The sequence below is a fragment of the Acinonyx jubatus genome, chromosome A3 (assembly GCF_027475565.1).
Source record: "Acinonyx jubatus isolate Ajub_Pintada_27869175 chromosome A3, VMU_Ajub_asm_v1.0, whole genome shotgun sequence".
Lineage (NCBI taxonomy): Eukaryota > Metazoa > Chordata > Mammalia > Carnivora > Felidae > Acinonyx > Acinonyx jubatus.
The window spans coordinates 54,446,951-54,464,225 of NC_069388.1; the positions used below are offsets into that span (position 1 = coordinate 54,446,951).

At 45.9% G+C, this 17,275-nt stretch overlaps 1 long non-coding RNA gene across 12 annotated transcripts in view; it reads left to right on the top strand.

Moving 5' to 3' along the window:
* LOC106977962 (uncharacterized) overlaps positions 1-17,275 on the top strand; it is a 107,948-nt gene that overhangs the window by 61,430 nt on the left and 29,243 nt on the right. The window contains exon 6 of one of the 12 annotated variants that reach the window (XR_003423848.2): positions 13,531-14,354. The exons of 8 other annotated variants lie outside the window; for them this stretch is intronic. This is a non-coding gene — a long non-coding RNA (uncharacterized LOC106977962). Of the gene's footprint in view, positions 1-871; positions 1,732-3,064; positions 4,613-8,194; positions 13,457-13,530; positions 14,355-17,275 lie in introns of those variants that run through there. 3 more of the 12 variants (XR_001430722.3, XR_008289249.1, XR_003423845.2) reach the window with 3 other exon arrangements.

Genomic DNA, 17,275 nt, shown 5'->3' on the forward strand with positions numbered 1-17,275 from the left:
ATAGGCTGGAGGGATTTGTATAGGTTGAGGGGGAGAGATGGTTTATCGGGCTGGGATTTAGCAAGAGAAAAGCCACTGCTTGCAAGAAACATAAATTGAACATCCACATGCCAGGTATTTCTTAAAAAGAACTAAGATCTTTACGTTCACGAGCTAATTCTAATAATAACCGCAAGACAAGGTGTTTTAGCCCCGATTTTGGGCATGAGCAGGATGACTTTTAAAGATACTAAAAAATTTGCTCAAGATCACCTTGAAGGAAGCTGCTAACCTAGGATTGTCTTGGGTACAGCAAAGAGGTCTGCCTGTTTATTTCCCTGGCTTCAGATTAGAGCAGGAGGCACTCTGGTCAATTGCGTTTTGCACCTCCTGGCACAACGAGTGAAGACATGGATGGGAAAACTTAGGGGTGAAAACAAAACACATCTGGATGTTTGCTGAGCTTCGGAGCCCAAGAAGAAGGGGGAGGATTGCGCATGCTGGATGGAGGTAGCTGCAGTGATGGCCACCCTGGACATCATGCGACCCCCCCACCCCCAACAGCTCCCATGTAGCGGGGGAGCTGGGGGTGGGGAGGAGGGAGGTCTTCTTCCTCCACTCAAAGACAGAGTCTGCACATAGGTTCTGCTGCCCTGGGACAGGCCTCAGAAAGTTTCCTACTCGGAAAGGAGTTGAAAAACATGTGGCAGATGGCAAATTTTCCCTAAATCTGTCCTCCTTTTCTCCCTGGACGTGAAGTCATTCAGCTAGAGACCCTACTTCCCACCCTCCCTTTCTGGACGTCAGACGAAGTTGTTGCCTATGAAATGTGAACAGAAGTGATGTGTGCAACTTCTGTTTTCAGCTCCTAATTGGAACTCATTCTTCCTAGGCTTCCTTTCTTCCTCCCTTCCGGTGGGCTGGAACCCGGATGTGCTGGCCGCCCCATTAAACCAAGCACAGTGCCCTGCAGGATGGGGGGCAACAAGAGGGAAGGATCTGGATCTCTCCATCACTGTGTGAAACAGAACATTCTGCCAGCCTGCACTGTCCAACTCGAGAGTGTGAAAGGGAAAGCAATTCGATCCTGGGAGCCACTGTGTTTTGTTGTCTGTTTCACAGAAGAGCTGAGGTTTTTACCCTGAATAATGCAGAACATTTCGGGGCTGGGAAGCAGAGAATTGATTTCAGGTCATTATCTTGTCTTCCCTCATTTTTTTCCTTCTTTCCTTCATTCCAAAAATATTACCGAGCACCAACTCTGTACCAGCCATGCTAAAGTAACAAAAGAGTCATGCTCCTACCCTGCCGGTGCCTCCCTTCTAGCAGGGAAGAGAGACACAGCAAGTAGACAGACATAAGATTGAAGCACCTGCCGACTGGAGTATGTGTTGTGAAGAACATAAACGTCCAGATGCATGGGCGAGAGAAAGCCACTGTAGCCAGCATCGTCAGAGGAAGCCTCCACTAGGAGGTGATGTTTCAGCCGAGCCCTAAAGGAAGACAAGAAATAGGTGTGCAGAAAGTGGGGACACACCCTTCCAAGCGGACGAGAGCGTGTGCCAAGGCCCCACACGAGGAAGAACTTATTGAGCACAGGGAACTGGAGACAGGAATGAAGAGTGGAGAGAGACACATTCCAATTGGCAATATGGCTGGGGGCTGGTATACCAGTGGCTTTTGAAGGGTTTCAACAAGGGTGTGTTGCGGGAGAGAGAGAGAGAGTGCACTCACTCTGTTATTAAGATCGCTTTTACTACTTTATAGACAAAGTACTGTGAGAATTTCTGCAGCTGGCATAACCTCTAGTGGTCCTAGCAGTGAAGGATGAGATGGGTCATAAAAGTCGCAGGGGCACCTGGGAGGATCAGTCAGTTAAATGTCCAACTTTTGGTTTCGGCTCAGGTCACGATCTCCCAGTTCGCGGGTTCGAGCCCCGCATAGGGCTCTGTGCTGACAGTGTAAAGCCTGCTTGGGATTCTCTCTTTCCCCCTCTCTCTGCCCCTCCCCTACTCTCTCCCTCTCTCTCTCTCTCAAAATAAATAAACTTAAAAAAAAATGTTACATTCACGTAGATGAAAAATGCAGCATAGGGGATATTTTAAAAATCACAGAATTTCTCTATCCATATAATATTTGAATTCAGTTAAAATAAATACAGGGGCACCTGGCTGGCTCAGCCCGTAGAGCATGTGCGTCTTGATTTCAGGGTCATGAGTTGCAGCCCCACGTTAGGTGTGGAGCCTGTTTAAAAAACAAAGTAAGTACAAGCCAGTAGTTTTAAACATGAAGTTGGAAGAGGGTTTTGTAAGCAACGTGTTGTCAACTTCACACAGGCTGCGACATGCTGGTTCAGACTTTAGAGGTGTCCGCATCTTGTCGACATGTGTAGTTTAGGGGTGTGGCTGAAGTTGTTGAAAAAGGGGTCTCCCCAGAGACACTGTGCACTGCCATTTCTGGGGCTTGTAGGGGTTGTTGCCGTGGTGGGGCTTCTGGAAGCTTCTCAGGGCCCTGGCCTTTGGAATTTCTACTCCTGGTTTGGAGACAGTGAAGAAGGAAATGGGCACATTTTCATTTATAAAACTTCTCAGACTATTAAAGCTACCTGTTTTTTTCTCAAGCAAGTGAGGGCTGTATTTAAGACCCATCGTTTCCTTCAAGTATTAATTTTTCTGAGTGAGATTTTGCCTCTTAAAGAGCAATATCCTGACTCCTTTTGAAATAGCTATTCACAGGCACGTTCTTTCAGGAAGGAAATGATACAGTTCCCAGACTTGCAGATGTCAATGCAGTTATTATTGGGGTGTTCTTTCTAAGGTTTTGTGTTTCCCCAGCGTTGCTGAGATGTAACTGACATCTAACGTGGTGTAAATTCAGGTGTCCGGGGCCTGGATTAGACACACTTACATATTGCACATTTCTAATTTTTTAACCGTTGTCTTCAGAAATAGGACATTGTTGTTTATCTTTTTTTTTTTTTTTTTTGGACAGATGAGTGATATCAGGTTCTGAGGTAGACCAAATTAAGGATATTGTGAGATGCTAATTTGTTGGTGATTTTTTTTTTTTTTTTTGCATATCTAAGAAATCTAACAAGAAAAGAAGTCCAAGTTTCAGCTTCTGCACATCAGGAAATGGTTAGTGTGGCCCAGTCTCGCCTTACAGACCTGCTGGGGAGGAAAACCTTCCTTTCTCTTCCCTTCCCCCCATCTCTTTCCGTCTCTTACCCCAAAGGATTCTCCGAGGGAACCGGGGTACGCTTGACTGCCCCTGGAGAATGGCCGCCCTCTGTACAGCTGCTCCCGGGAATCAGCCTTGGAACAGGGCTCTCCTGGGGGCAGGAGGAGGGAAGCGGGGTCAAACATAGCTGGATTTCCTATGGCCAGGCTTCCTTGCATGCTCTTTCTTCCTTTGCTCCAAAAAAAAAAAAAAAAAAAAAAAGCCCCTGGAAGAGGCCTGGGGAGTCAGATCAAATGTACTGGCCCAGAGCCAAAGTTTGACTTGTCCCAGCCTGAGTCTCCGACCAGGGACTCCACGTTCTCAAGTCTTCATTTCTGTCCCGTTGAAACTGATAGGGAAGGTTAATGAGATTAACATGGCCAAACACTGTAGGCTTCTGAGAAGGAGCCAGATACGTGCCGGCCGCTGTGGAAAATACTGGCGGGGCCATTCTTCTTGGGGACATTTTACTGGACTCTCCTCTAGTAAAACTTGATTGTTTTTATCAGACAATTCAAAAGTAGCGTGTATTCAGGGCTAGTCACACCAGTGGCTACTCAGTAAATGCCTGCTGGGTCCACGCATGAGTGAGTGCCTTATTTTATTGTATTTTGCTTCTGACCTTTTCACCAACTTGGCCCATCCCTGGCCACCTTTCCAAATATACAGTGATTAATATTTTCTAGGATAGGTCCTTTTATTCAGAAGAGCCATTGGGTCTGTGATGAAATGTGGTAAAACGAAGAAAGAGTCAAGGACAAACCCCAAACCCTGTATGGGGCCGAAAGAGGAACTCTCTCTGTGGTTGGGGATTTTCTGAATAAAATGTTCCCGAGAAAGGTGGAGAAGATGGAAATGTTTGTGTGTGTGTGTGTGTGTGTGTGTGTGTTTATGAGTATTTTTAAACACGAACTAGAAGCGAAAGGCGGAGAAGGAGGAAGAAATTTTGGTAAATCTATAAAGTCCCCACAATTTATGAGAGTTTAAAAGGCAATTTCTTTTTAAGGGGCAAATTCCTAATTTCCCACATAAAAGTATGGGAATTGAATGGTAAATCCTTCTGTGGCGACAAGACCCCTGAAAAGAGGTATGAAAAAGAGTTACTGTTCCTTTTCCATTCATGTGTCTTGAAAGCCCGTGGATGTGAAACTGCCCTGCCAACACACAGCCCGGGGTTTCAAAGCTGCCCGGATGACTTTTCAGAAATGATCTATTGTGACGCTTTGTTTTGTCCGGGTTGCCCTCGTTTTGTTCTGCTGGGGCTGTATCACCCTTCTGCCGCTGCCATGAATTCACCCTGTCTGCTCCTCCCCATTCAGAGGTATTTTTACTCCCTGCCCCGCAAGGGGAGTCCGGGGACAAGTGGCTGAAAGGCTCAGCATTGCTGCTGTGGAGAGAGGGACCGAGGCCGAGAGGCCAGGGGTGGGGGCGGGGAAGGAGCAGGTGGGTGGGGTGCTGGGTGCAGAGACTCACCTGGGTGGTTAGGGTGCCGGGGAAGAAAAAGGACAGGGAGCTGGGTGGGGGAGGGGGAGGGAGGGGAGCGCGCAACGCAACGTGCACGGGCTTTATCCTCTTCGTGCCGGGAGGCTGAGCACCTTGGAAAAAACCTTTCCTTACTTACACTTGAGCTGAAGGGCTGAGCTGCTTGGGTGCGGCACGGGCACCAGGAATGGGGGCCCCCCCGCATACCCTGCGAATGAAACCCCGCCCTTAATTTTCAGTTTTGAATCTGTTAACTTACCTGCAGTTACATACATGAGCTCCCTGGAGCTCGGGTGTGGTCGGACTGGAATAAAATGACAAACGATACAGTGGTTTGTAAAGCAGACCATTACATCTGAAATTTGTTGTTTGGGGAGTGACTCAGATGTGGTTGCCATCCTCTTGGAAATATCATTGGTTTTCAATTATATTCTAAATAGGGAAGATGCTTCTTTTTTACTTCTCTGTCCTACACATCACTCGCTTTTTTAAGGAGATTTTTTTAAAGTTTATTTTTATTTATTTTGAGGGGGGGTGGGCAGAGGGAGAGGGTGAGAGAGAATCCCAAGCAGTCCCTGTGCTTTCTGCTCTGAGTGACCGCTGCGAGATCACGACCTGAGCTGAGATCAAGAGTCTGATGCTTAATGGACTGAACCACCTAGGTGCCCCGCATCACTTACTTTTTAAAAAAAAATTTTTTCCCAACGTGTATGTTTGAGAGACAGAGGGAGACAGAGCACGAGCAGGGAGGGGCAGAGAGAGAGGGAGACACAGAATCTGAAGCAGGCTCCAGGCTCTGAGCTGTCAGCACAGAGCCGGACGTGGGGCTCGAACCCATGAACTGTGAGATCACGACCTGAGCCAAAGTCCGGACGTTTCACTGACTGAGCCACCCAGCCCCCGCACCCGCATCACTTACTTTTAAGTGCAGGAGGGCTGCTCAAAAGCCCCAAAGGGTCCCGTGATAGGCTGGGTTATAAATTAGTAACAAACATCCGCCGAATACCACAGTAGCTTACCACATTAGTTTTGTTGATCTCTGTACACATCCAGCAGGGGGCAGCAGGGAGCTCTGGTCATCACGGCTGTTCAGGCATGTGGTGCAATAGAGGGTCAGTCTCTGCTTGTGCATCCATGATCTCCGTGGACAGAAGAAGGTACCTCTCAAGGCTCTCACACCGGCAATTAAACGTCTGACCCAGATGGTGCTTTCCCTGACAACTAAGTCCAATGGCTGCACCCTGTTGCTGGGGCCAGGAGGCTCCCTCGCTGGGGTGCAGGAGAAGGTGGAGAACCAGCCATCTGCCGGAACATGTTCTTAGGAATAAGCAGAGGGCTGCATAAAAAGAAAGAAAGAAAGCAAGAAAGAAAGCAAGAAAGAAAAACAAAGAAGGACAGCAAGCCATTTCCAAAACTTTAACCGAATGTCGAAAAACTGAATGGCACATGTTTTGACCACAATATGATTAGCCCTAGCCTCTACTGTCCTTTGAGCTGTGTGACCTCAGGCAGATTACCTAACTTACCAGGCCTCCCTCCATTCCATCACTGATAAAGTGAATCGGTGGGTTTGATCACTGGTTCTCCAACCTGAGTGAGCTTTAGATCACCAGGGTCTTATTAAAGCATTCGTGATGGGACCTCACCCCCCACCGTCTCTGATTCAGCCGGCCCGGGGGTGGGCCCAAGACTTCGGATTACTAACAAGTTGCCCGGCGATGTTGATGCTTCTGGTCCAAGGATCACATTCTGAGCTGGTCTCCAGGTGAACTCTAGAGTCTGATGCAGCTGAGAAATTTAATCTTTCCTATAGGGAACGGGGTAGAATTAGTCGAGGAGTTGCCTAAGAGCTGCAGTAAAGCTTTCATGTTGAAATTTGACCGGAAAAGGATTCACCGGAGCGTCACCAACCCCTAACCTTTTGTGAGAGCACATTTGCATGTTGGGTTGACACATAGAGCTTAAAGACACATCTCAATTACAAGATGTGGTCCAGACAGCTGCCCTTGTGGGGACAGAGGCGGCCACTCAACTCTGAGCAATTACTTAAAATTAGACTTGTCAAATTTGTTTAGGGTGACCAGGCAAGTACACACATTGACCTAATGTCACTCTTCCTAGGGAGACGTTGTAATGATTTTGTATATCAGTCAAACTATTCAAATACTAACGCCGCCTTCATGCCGTAATCAACATTCTGGTCAGATGTCATCTTTAGAAGCCCTTGGGGATTTGCATCGCTTAATTATTCTTCAATACCCAAACCAAGCATTCTTTAATTGGTGTAAATTGAACGGTGTTCCAGTGCAAACAAGGAGAGGGCACACTGATCAATGATTCCGTGCATGTCTATTGGAAAGCCATTGCCATTAGATCAAATCACAAACCTCAACTCCATTTGCTTCAGCGGGAGCACTAGCTCATGGAACCAGCAAATACTATTTCTACTTACGTGGTCACGATTGACACGCACGGGGTCTGTTGTGAATCCGAAAGGTCTCACCTTTCAGGGAAAGGGTTAAAAAATCCATCCCAGAGGTACTTTCTGTTCCAATGTCAAAAACTGCCTTTTGCTGAGAATTCAACTAGAAACAAAGTGTTTCTATCCTCCTATCATTTGGTGTCTGTCTCTTTCTTTCTCTTTCTCTTTCTCCTTCTCTTTCTCTTTCTCTTTCTCAATTGGACATGATATGAAATTTTTGTTAATTTGTCAAGCCATTCTCTCCCATGATAAACTTTGTGTTGTTGTTGCTTCTCCTGAGAGTGTGTGATTCACCCCATCCTACATCGGGCTGTGGCCGGGTAACCGGAAACAGGCGTTCCCTTCTACTTTTACTATGACTGAAAAAAACCTCGAGGGACTGTACATAAGAAGCCCAGGAAAAATCCTCATAAATGTGTCGGGGCCACTTTTCATTCTTGTCCCTTTGTATCAACTCTCTCGAATCATTCTTTGTTGCTGGGGTGGGAAGAAAAGGAAGCCACAGGACCGTCACACGCTCCTGGCTCAGATCTGCCAGTCTCCCGCTCCCTCAGCTCAGAAAACCGCGCTGATACTCGAAGTGTGGTGTCCATGTGAGTTCGTTTCTAGTCTATGTTTTTAGTCTAGTTTTTGACAAAATGTGCTGGTTCTTAGGCGGGGAGTCTTTCAGGTTGATTTAAGTTTGACTTTCAGAGCAGTCCAGGGTTGGATGCTTCCAATGGAGTAGGGTGGGGTGGGGAGTAGAGAGGTGTCAGCTTCCTTGATGATCTTTGTTCAATTGCTTAGATATAAAGAGGGACTTCTGGTGGGTAAGCTTGTTGGGGTAGCGTGTCTCCATGTCGGGTGCTGTCATTTACACGCATCCTGACAGAGAGTATATGGCTTCGTTTCTAGCAATCTAGCCAAAAGTTTTGAGGACCTCGGTGCAGGCGTTATGAGGGTGACTTAGAGTCCGGGGCTTCACCAATCGAGCCCTGCTGGAAGCATGCAGACAGGGTGACATCTGATGGCCATCTTCCTGTGCCTTGGTAGGTGTCACGGACCAGAACATCACCCTTAAAATAAAAGTGCATCTGTGCCGGGAAGCCAGAGGAGATCAGCGTTTCTTTATTTGGATCAGTGTTGAGAGCGAAAGAGCAGACTTGAACATGGGCGGCGGAAGCGATCTACCCCCCAACTGTTTTGAGGGACCCCTCGGAATCTGCCGTGATGTGGTCCCCCCCCCCCGTGTCATTTTTACCACCCTTCCTCCTACAGACACAGTTGCCTGGCTTTCTGCAGCCCTGAGACTGTCAAATATGACCTGAGAGCAAGGTTCCGGTCCTGGCGGCTCCTTCAGAAGATGTGTGACCTTTCTGGGTTTCGATTTCATCACCTGCAGGAAGAGGGGGTCTGACTAGGAGAACTCTAACATCCCTTGGGGATATAACAGCTGAAGAGCTATTTTCTCCGGTACCAACGCCCAATGAAGCCAAGGGAAGGGAGCCCATGCTGCCTTTCTTTGGAGTCCTTGGTCTGGGCTCTCATGCATGGACATGGCCATCAGGTGGCCTGGAATCACATTTACAATGGAGACTCTGGTTCAGTAAGTCCGAGGCGGGGGCTGAGACATTTGCTTTTCTGACAGCTGTCAGATGAGGTAGCAACTTGGGACAGTAAGGCCTCGGGCAGTAGGCTAAGTGGAGCGCCGGGGTTGGTGTGGTTTCTTCAGCGCTGGGTGTCCACACAGCCCGAGTGCGTTGTTGTTCGGTGTTTGAACAAATTCATGCCGGGATGGGGGGGGGGGAGCATTGGAGAGCAGGGTAAGCCATGGTCTCATCGTCACCATCTCCCATATTACTTCATTTTTGTCTTCTTTTTTCTTTTTAAAGATTTTTTGTTGTTGTTGTTTTTAAGCAGTCTCTACATCCAGCGCGGGGGTCGAACTCACAACCCTGAGATCAAGAGTCGCACGCTCTACACTGAGCCAGCCAGGAAGCAGGAGGGAGGCAGAGACTTAGGGCAGGCACGGGGTGGGAAGAAGCAGGTATCTCTGCTTCACGTCTGGCTCCTGATTCATCATTTGGAGACCATAGCTCTCCAGCACATACTCTTTCATGCTTTCTTTCCTCCCCCTGTTGGTTCCTCTTTCATGTCCATTTCAACCACAGCCAATTATTTAGAGGGAGTGCAGGGTTCTGCACAGCGTGACTGTGGCTCAAAACACCACCGTTTTGTGGAGGGAGCGCTGGGCTGGGAGGCAAAATATATGGGTGATATTCTGGCTGGCCCACTGACCAGGGCAGTGAATGACGATCCATCAAATGCTCTGAGCTCTGAAGTAGGAAGGACCCTTCCAGCCTAACTGTTCACAGGACATAATGTTTGTCATTATGTCATACTCCACATGTAGGTTAATGTGAGTTTGAGTTTTTACTCTGCTGTCCCAGGGATAGTCCTCTCTGGGGGCCAGAGATCCTGCCCCAGGCTTCTCTTGCCACCCTGGGCTCTCTTGGGTATGAACTTAGAGAGAAGCAAGTTCTCGCCCGCTTCCCTCTCTGTCTCCCTCCCTGCCTCCCTCCCTCTTTTTCTGCTCTTTTTTTTTTTTATTAAGTTTATTGATTTATTTTGAGAGAGAGAGAGGTCATGAGCGGGGGAGGGACAGAGAGAAAGAAGAAAGAGAATCCCAAGCGGGCTGTGCACTGTCAGTGCAGAGCCTGATGCGGGGCTCGATCTCACGGACCGTGAGATCATGACCTGAGCCGAAGTCGGATACGTAACTGACTGAGCCACCCAGGCGCCCTGGAAATGTTCGCTTTTTGCATGTAATCTATTCTGAGCACACAAATTCCCCGAACTTTACTGATAAGAATCAACTTGGGCTCTTGAGAAGCTCCACCATTTCCAGGCAGTTTCCCTGAGTCAGCAGGTCCCGGAGGGGGCAGGGGGCAGTGAGAATCAATCCTCCCGTCCTGTTCTCCTTTTCTCTGTCTTTTCAAAGACTTCCAATTGGTTCTTATTTTCAGAGAGGTTTAGGAAAGAGTGTTTGGTGCAAGGTTCCTGGTGTGGCTGCATTTTGGGTCACCTGGGAAAAGTCCTGATGTCTGGGTGACACTCCAGATCAGAAAGGCTGGGGATAGGACCCTGCATCAGTAATGTTTAATATCCCCCCAGGGCATTCCCAGGTGAAGTCTGGGTTCAGAAGCTCTGGCTCCATTTCTGACTGACTCACACAGCCCAAGGAAGAAGTCGGGGGAGCCCACCACCTCGTTTGTAGGCCAGTGATTCCCTAACGTGACCACACATTAGAACCGTGCAGGCACCTTTTGAAACTCCTGATGCCTAGGTCACACTTTATACCAATCAAGTCAGAATGTCTGGGGGTGGGAGCCCGGCATCAGGATGTTTTAAAGATCCCGGGTGATCCCCCTGTGCAGCAGAGCCCAGATTCTATGTGGATGCAAGTTTCGGTGATGAACCATGTGGCCCAGGCCTTCAGCTTTGCTGCTACTGAGGATAGGCTGCCTTTCCCCCTTGGTCTTGAAGCACCCCCAAATCTGCTGGGGAGTTCTGTCCCATCTTCACAGGGACTTCCTAGCAGCGGACCCCGTTAGCACCAAGCAGGAGGAGCCTCTGCCTAAGCGTGTAGCATTTCTTCCTCTCCTGTAGACAACCACCTGCTGACCTAGGAGAGGGACTTTTCTTAGTATACAGTGTGCTGCTGAATTAGGGTGAAATTCACATGACGTGGTAAGTTTTCATGGGCACAGCCACTCTAGTTGATTTACCTACTATCTATGCGTGCTTTGGCATTCTAACGCCGTGAGTCGTCATGACAGAACCAAAAGCCTGCAAGGACTAAAACACTCACGATATTTTGGGGAATCTTTGTCATAACCCCGTGTATGGAAATTCTGAAGTTTCAACATAGTTTATTATTTTTTTTTCATGACATAACTTATAAGCTCAGCTAGATGAACGCATAGGATGGAAAAGCTATGAAAATTTGGAAACAGAAGAGTAGGGAGGGGACACTTGCCCTTCCCCTAGTGAGGGAGATAGTACATATGTCATGGAGCTGTATTAACTAAAGGGTGTGGTGCTGGTGCAGATATAAGCAGGTCAATGGAAAAGACCAGAAGTTGAGATTGAGGTGGCGTTTCAGGCCGCTCAGGAGGAGAGAGATTCGTCTGTAGAAGGCGTTAGACACATTTCATTGAGACTGGCCGTGTAGAAATCAGGAAGCTGGGGGGCGCCTGGGTGGCTCAGTCGGTTGAGCGTCCGACTTCGGCTCAGGTCATGATCTCACCGCTTGTGAGTTCGAGACCCGCGTCGGGTTCTGTGCTGACAGCTCAGAGCCTGGAGCCTGCTTCGGATTCTGTGTCTCCCTCTCTCTCAGCCTCACCCCCACTCGTACTCGGTGTCTCTCTCTCTCTCTCTCAAAAATAAACATTAAAAAAAGAAATCATGAAGCTGGATCTCCTTTGAAATACATTCCAGAGGAATAAAATATTTAAATGTATAGAAAAAATAAAAAAGTATCAGAAAAAAAACACATTGGTGACTACCTTAGTAAGTGTGTAGTAGAAAACTTCTTCTAAGCTTAACAGAAAAGAGGCAATAGAAAGCAAAAAACTGATTAACTTGGCTAAAATGTAAAATTTTTATACTAGAAAAGTAATGCAAGAAAAGCTTTAAAGATAGAGCGGAATTAACCTCAGAAAAGTACTTTTTGTTATAGACAAATGGTTAATATCTCTAAGCGTAAAAAAATGGATGAGAAGCTGAAAAGGACAAAATAAATAAGGGGGAAATAAATATACAAACTGGTAATAATGCAGTGAATGCAAATGGCCAGTGAGCATGATACTGTTCACCTTTGCAAATGATTAATGTCAATGCAACGTTAGCTTGAATAAGATATCTTTTTTGTTGTTGTTTCTTTCGTTGACGAAGTTGAAAAAAAAATCAAGATTCCACTGTGATGGTAAGGGTGTGGGGAAAAAGGCTTTGCAATACATTCTTGGGTTCAGTATTTTTGGAGGGAAGCTGATGGTACAGATCACATTTATAGATGCAAATACCTTTTGTAAATACTGTCCTCAACCTGACATCTTGGGCATTTGGTTTATAGAAAACCAACATAAAGATGTTCCTTGTGGACCCCATGAGTAAAAATTAGCGCCGTAAACAACAGAAATAGAAAAAAAAAAAAGATGGTCCCCGCTGCAGTGAAGAGCTGGAAACCGTCTCAGTTCTCATCAGCAGGTTTTAATTTTATTTATTTTATTAAAAAATTTTTAAAGATTTTTATATTAATTCCACTCAGTTAACATATCGTGTAATATTAGCTTCAGGTGCATAATATAGTGATTCAACACTTCCATACATCACCCTGTGCTTATCAAGTAGGTTTTTTTAGCCCATTTTATGGAAGTTGACACGTAAAATCTGTGCATATTTAATGTATACAACTTGGTGAGTTTGAGGATAAATGTAGACCCATGAGACCATCACTGACAGGATCATAGCCACAGCCACCACCTCCCAAAGTTTCTTCCTGCATTATTACCACTACTATTTTATTTTTTTGTGGTAAGATCACTTAGCACGATATCTACCCTCTTAGCAAGTTTTCAGTGTATAATAGCCAAATTCTGGAAAGAGCCTACGTGTCCATCAACTGATGAGTGGATAAAGAAATTGTGGTTTATATATACAATGGAATACTACTTGGCAATGACAAAGAATGAAATCCCGCCGTTTGCAGCAACGTGGATGGAACTGGAGGGTATTATGCTAAGTGAAACGAGTCAGGCAGAGAAAGACAGATACCATATGTTTTCACTCATGTGGATCTTGAGGAGCTTAACAGAAGACCATGGGGGAAGGGAAGGGGTAAAAAAAAGTTACAAACAGAGAGGGAGGGAGGCAAACCATAAGAGACTCTTAAATACAGAGAGCAAACTGAGGGTTGATGGGGGTGGGAGGGAGGGGAGGGTAGGTGATGGGCATTGAGGAGGGCACCTGTTGGGATGAGCACTGGGTGTTGTATGGAAACCAATTTGACAACAAATTATGTATAAAAAAAAGAATTGTTAGCTATAGGGACTGTGTTATACAGTAGATCTCCAGAATTTATGTATCTTGCGGAACTGAAACTTTGCATGCTTAACCGTCATCTCCCCATTCCCTGCCCCCCCCGTACCCCTCCCCCAGTAGGACTTGATACAATAAGTTGTGATGTATCCATATGATGGTTTTCCAAGGAGCCATTGCAAGAGAGGTGGAGTTTTCAACATTGATATAGATTCTAAGTGCTTTGTTTTTTTTAAGCAAGCTTGTAATTATGTTTGTTTTCCTCTTTTATTAACAAACCCATCCTCTAGCTCCATGAAGGTGCACGATAATTCACCTCACTGCCCGCATTGTACAAATGATGGCTGTTCCGTGCCTTTACAAGTTGTGCTTATTCATTTTTACCAGAGATATTACATCTAACATAGAAGACCTGAAACATATAACTCCATGTTTTCGAACCATGGACTTAAGTTTGTGTGTGTGTGTGTGTGTTCACACCTGTGTGTGCACAGACACGTATGTTTGTACGCAGGTACATGTGTGCATGCATGTCTTTGTGCCTATGAGTGTCCAGTCCTTGGACAGCCTGTCGCCTAGCTGAGGATGCCAGCTACCCCACAGCCACACCCCAGCTACCTGGAGAAGTTCTGTTTCTTTTGAAGACAGATTTCGGGCATTAATAAACCAAGTAAAACCATCAGCTGTCTCTCTGAGGATCGAACCTTTCTACCTGTAGGACTCTTTTATCTGCTGAGTGGAGCAGCATGGGATGTGCAAGCCAAGGGAAAGCACAGATGAGTCTGATAAAATTTGCCATTTGGCATGAAGATCCGTAATCGTCACTCAGTCCTTTGAAAATTCTTGCCTTCCTTTTTGAGTTCTTCTGGGGTCTTGGCCACCTCTTCCGGTCCTTTGGAATTCCACCTGGTGACTATGACCCTGTCTGCCCACCTCACTCTCCATTTTGTCTCCCTGCTCCTTCCATCCAGTTGGTCTGGTGTAAAAGGCAACGGTATTTCCAGTTGCATGGAGTTCTCGGTCCTACTTACAGACACAGGAGAGGTTGCTTGAGAGCAGTGACCGCCAATCTTTCCAGTTGCTCATCCTCATCACTAAAATATTTTGAGCATAAACTTCTAATACATGCCTATTGATTGATTGATTGTGCACCTCTACTATTGTCCTCATAGATTGTATACACTACAAAATATACATAAAAGTGAAAATTCAAAATGATGCCATTAATAAAGTATAGACGTTCTGATATTTTCTTGCCATGTAGACCCGAGGGGGAAATGGCTTTGCAAGTCTAACTTTAGGGGCCTCAAGGGCACTGCAAACTCTTGGCCTCTCATCCAGGGCGAGGCTTCCTTCCCTGGTGATCTGCCTGGTCTAAGCTGCCCACTGGGCTGCTGCAGAGCACAGGACACAAGGTGCTGTTGCAAGTGACTTGAACGATTTTGTCTCTTGGAGTTTCTTTCATGCTCTGCCCCCGCCCCCCCCCCCCCCCCCTTGCAGGTTTTCCCCTGCTCTTTAAGCCACACTGTATTCTCTTTCGTGTGCTCGGTTTCTCGGTTAACTCATACTTGGCCAACCCACTCCTAAGCCAAGCAGGCAATTCCAGCCCTGCCCTCCTCTGCCTCGTGGGCAGAGCCCCTATTTGGAAGTACCCTGCTTCCTCAGCCTTCTCGAACTGGGACTTGTTTACCTCCATCTGTACCAACGCTGGCTTGACGTTGCCATGGGTGGATGGTCTCACAGAACTGGTCCAAGGTCTTGAGGAGTTTGAAAAGCAAGGATGCAGAGACGTACAACATGGGCTGGACCTGTGTGACAGAACGGAGCCAACTGATGGGTGCCTCTGAGATGCAAGTCCCATGGGAGCAGAGAGTTTTCCTGAAAGTCCTCTATCCTTAGCAGCTAGAGCAGTGCCCGGCACAGAGGAAAGCCTCGTTGAGTGAATAAATGATACACATTTTATCTTGGAGTGGTACCAATCAGGAAAGCTCTTCCATTGGTTGCTTCAATTTGGGGTCTGAAAAAACAGCTCAATTCGCACGCAGGTTGTTCTTCTTCCAGACTCGGAAAAGGGATGCGGGGAAGCCAAGGTTCAGCTTTTGGGTGTAATCGAGTAGGCAACTAGACTATTGGGTAAGAAAGGCTTTAATGTCATTTCCAGCAGTTTCTGTATCCAGCTGTGCTAGTCCCCATTGAGACTCCTTGCTTCCTCTGAGACTTGATTTCATCATTATGCTTTTTTCCCTTGTATCTCTGGACACATTTTTTTTCCCTGCTGACTTGTGCCCCTCTGCCTCAAAAATCTCTTAGCTCCCCCCTTATTCTGCCCCCCACCCCCTGTCACAGATGAACTTTTGCTCTGGGCTTCCTTTCTATTGCACCCCCCTCCTCCTTCTAAAGGAATTAAAACTTAAGTAAGGTTTTTAAAGTTTATTTTTATTTATTTTGAGAGAGATAGAGAGCAAACGGGGGAGGGGCAGAGAGAAAATGGGAGACAGAATCCTAAGCAGGCTCCACGCTGTCAGCGCAGAGCCCGATATGGGGTTCAAACTCACCACTGCGAGATCATGACCTGAGCAGAAATCAAGAGTTGGACATTTACCTAACTGAGCTACCCAGGCACCCCAAGTACACCCCAAGCACCCCGAGCTACCCAGGCACCCCAAGTACTTTTTAGTGTGGTGGAAAACGTAACGTGAAATTTACCATCTTAACGATTTTTAATCCTTTATCTCGGTAGCTTTAAGTATATTTACATCGTTGTGAAACAGATTTCCAGAACTTGCAAATCTGAAACTCTATACCCATGAAATGATAACTCCACTTTTTCCCCTTACCCAATCCTTGGTAACTGCCATTTTAATTTCTGGGTCCATGAATTTGATTATTTTAGGTACCTCATGTAAGTGGAATCATACAGTATCTGTATTTTTGTGACTGGCTTATTTCACTTAGAGTCGTGTTCTCAGGTTTATCTCTGTTGTAGCCTGTGACAGGATTTTCTCCTTTTTTAAGGTTGAATAATAATACTTCATTGTATGTACAAATGATATTTCCTTTATACATCCATCTTTCAATAGACATTTGGGTCTCTTCCACCTGTTGGCTATTGTGAATAATGGTGCCGTGAACACAGGTGTGCATGTATTTCTTTGAGACCCTGTTTACAGCCTTTCGAATTCATACCTAGAAGTGGGATTGATTGTTAGATCATATGGTAGTTCTATTTTTAATTTTTCGAGGAACTTCCATGTTGTTTTCTTCTATCATGTCTGGACCATTTTACAGTCCCACCAAGAGCACAAGAGTGTTCTTTGCTAACATTTGTTATTTTCTCTTTTTTTGATAGTAGCCTGCCTGATGGGTGTGAGGTGATATCTCATCGTATTTTTAATTTTTTGTGGCACCTCCATACTGGTCTCCACAGTGATCGCTCTGTTCTGCAATCCCACTAAGAGCGCACAAGGGTTCCAATTTCTCCACATCCTCGCCAATCCTTGCTGTTTTCTGTATTTGTTTTTCTTTTGATTTTGTTGTTTTGTCTTGATAGTAGCCATCCTAAGGGGCATGAGGTGATCTCCCATTGTGGTTTTGATTCACATTACTCTGATGATTTGTGACGTGAGCACCTTTTCATATGCTTATAGGCCATTTGCTTGTCTTCTTTGGAGAAATGCTTATTCAAGTCCTTTGTTCACTTTTTATTTGGGTTATTTATTTTTTTAATTTTTAAAACAATTGAAAAGAGTTTTTATTTAACAGCCAGTTAGTTAACTTACAGTGCAGTATTAATTTCAGATGTACAGTAGAGTTGTAGGAGTTCTTTACGTATTTCGCCTATTAGCCCCTTATCAGATATATGATTAATGAATATTTTTTTCTATTCTGTAGATTTCCTTTTCACTCTGTCGATTGTTTCCTTTAATGTGCAGAAGTTTTAAAGTTTGATGTCGTCCCAGTGTTTAATGTAGTCCCAATTGTCTATTTTTGTTTTTGTTACGTGTGTTTCTAGAGCCATGCCAAGAAATCATTGCC